The sequence below is a fragment of the Propithecus coquereli genome, unplaced genomic scaffold (genome assembly GCF_000956105.1).
Source record: "Propithecus coquereli isolate 6110/MARCELLA unplaced genomic scaffold, Pcoq_1.0 Scaffold18, whole genome shotgun sequence".
NCBI lineage: Eukaryota > Metazoa > Chordata > Mammalia > Primates > Indriidae > Propithecus > Propithecus coquereli.
In genome coordinates, this window is record NW_012142745.1 from 9,318,590 (window position 1) to 9,321,507 (window position 2,918).

Genomic DNA, 2,918 nt, shown 5'->3' on the forward strand with positions numbered 1-2,918 from the left:
ATTTTTTTAAAAAAATTGTCTTTGAATGTATTGGAAGTAGACACGCATTAACTGTGACATGATTGCACCTCAGTTTTTTCTCTTTTTTGAACAAACTGATATAATCTATACAACATTTGTTTATGTTTGTTTTTTGGGGGAAAGAAACTGGAACTCAGTGTTACCTTGAAGTCATGAAAGACTTTGTTTAAAAAGGCGAAGTTACTAAGTTCAGTTATATCTTTTTGTTAATATTCAAATGAACTTGTTTAAATATTTATGTATAAGTAATGCCTCATTTATCCAGGGATAATCTGGCAGTCTCATCAAAACGAAATATAATTAAAAAACTTGGAATAGTTTTTTTAAAAATGCCTCTGAGGAAGCCACATGATTCACAAAGTATATATGTTAGAACTCATGCATTTGTTTTTATGTGAGATTTTAATAATTTTGATTATTTGATTTCCCAGCCCATTGCATATTAGCAGTTGAGAAGGGATGGCTTGAAAGGAAGGAAACTGAAAAAGCTATGAGGAGCATACACTGTCCAAAAACATTTAGTGTAGGGCCAGCCGGCCAGCCTATAGAACATCACTGCATTATATCATCTTCTGATAATTGTCCTTTAGTATGCCTCTGGGTCATCGAGAAAGGGTGAAATTGCATATGCAAATATGTAATACATGTTTGAAAAGTTTTATCTTAAAATTTTTTAAAAAGCTTTGGTATTAAAAAAGGTAAACAGAAGTTTCCTCAAACATTTTATTCATGTTGAATGTCTTTTGCAATGATGACTACATGAGTTGTTGTAGTATTTTAAAATCTGTATAGTGTTTTAGACTTGTTAAAACATTGCTGTCCGGTGTACATCTAGCTCAGCGTGTGGTTTATTGGAACCATTTTGATAAGCAAGATGACTGGAAAATCTCTACCCCTTTCTGAGCAGTGTGCTTCTTCTCTTAGAATTAAATGAATGCTGCACAGGTCCAGATGTATGTTGGTATAGCCTTGAAATGTCTCTACATTTGGGGGGACTTCCTCAGCCCCTTTTTCATGGAGGGAAAATTTAGGAAATGTCTTTGAATTTCTGTTTTAGATTGTATTGGATCCCAATTAATTCATATGTACAGAGTTATGCTATATAATTGTAGGCCATTATCCAAATAACCCACTAGGCTTTCCATCTAAGAAGTAAATTAAATAGTTGTTATTAAAATAATTTTGAAGACTATTTTTTTCTGGGCATATCTTGACATTTGTAATTAAATGGGAACACTTACTTTTAAATGAGTGCTATAAGATCAAAATGTTTAAGAGATCCGGCTTTAGAGTGGTTTCTCTAATGATATTTACTGTTTATTTTTAAAAATCTGCTGTTGTTAGACCTCTATATTTGTATTGGCTTCTAGTTTTATATAGACTGTCAAAATTCTATTGAGTACTAGAAAGGAGAAAATCTTAGAAGGTGATAAGAGTAAAGAAAGACCTTCAAATTTCCTGGCCTACTAGTCGAATCATTTTCTTTCCTGTTCTATTTTTGTTTGGGAAAGAAGTTTCTCTTTTAGGGTGACAAACTTTGTTGATACAGTTTAAAAGGCATATTTTGTTCTTATTTTTTGAAATAGAGAATATTTTATTCTCTATTTTTATGAAAATAGAGATTAGGTTATTACTTTCTTCCTTAAAATAAGCCCTTCTGTAAATTTGAAAAAGCTTTACCTGTGAAGTACCCTTGCCCCCAGTACACACCCTCTTTGGTACAGTTCCTGTAAATTGGCAGAATAGGGGGGTGTAAACTAGCTGCTGCTTTACCACTGTACCAACAATTCTGAAACATTTGGTCTCAGGACTATAACTCTTAAAAATTACTGAAGATCCCCGAAGTGCTTTTGTTTATGTAGCTTCTAGCTCTCATAATTTACTGTATTAAAAATTAATGCTGAGATATTTTAAAAACATAATCGTTCATTTAAATATAACAATAAATCCACTAGTTGTTAACCTAAATAACATTTCTGGTGAAAAATAGCTGTTTTCCAAAACGAAAACTAATGAGAACAGGAGCATTGTTTTATGTTTTGCACATCTTTTAAAATGTCTGGCTTAATAAAAGCAGTGAGATTCTCATACTGCTTTTGCATCTTTTTTTTTTTTTTTTAATATCAGACAGCACATAGACAACAGAAAACTCCATTGTGCACTTGTAAAATCATGAGAGGAAAAAGGCATATGACCTCCTAGTATTATGAAAATATTTTAACTCTGTATAGCCCTTCAAAGGGTCTTGGACCCTTCAAGAGTCCCCAGACCACACTTTGAGAACCACTATGCTTTAAATTTGTGTGTTTCTGGAATGGTATTTACTTGTAGAGTGAACGTACTACTCCTTGAACCTCTTGAGTTTTTTTGTTTGATGGGATAAACAGAAATTGCAAACTTTTTAACATTGTTTACTTCAAAGTAGTAATACTGGTGATATTAAGGGAGTATGGCTTTTAAGCCCTTTCAACGTATCAGACACTTGCTAAACATTTTGCATATATTATCTCATGCAATCCCTGAAGTGGACCCATACTTTCAGAATGAAAGAAGCAAGGCACAGAGAGAGGTTAAGCTAGTGACAGCTTTTGCCCTGGAGAACAAGTATTTTATTGTTGGATTAAAATGCTATCACATTTATGTGTGAGTAGATTCTTTGTTAATCTTTTGAAATTCTAAGAAAGTTACATTCTACATCTTAAATATATATAAAAACCTAATCATTAATTTGAGTTCCATTCATCATTTGATGAAATTAGTACAGCTTATTCTCTAGGGTTATATTTAAACTTTAGAAGTAAATGAATAGGGTAGTGAGTGGAGCATGTTTTAAAGTGAAGATGCATCCGAAGTATCACAATGACTCCTATTTTGTGAAGCATTCCACCTTTATTGAT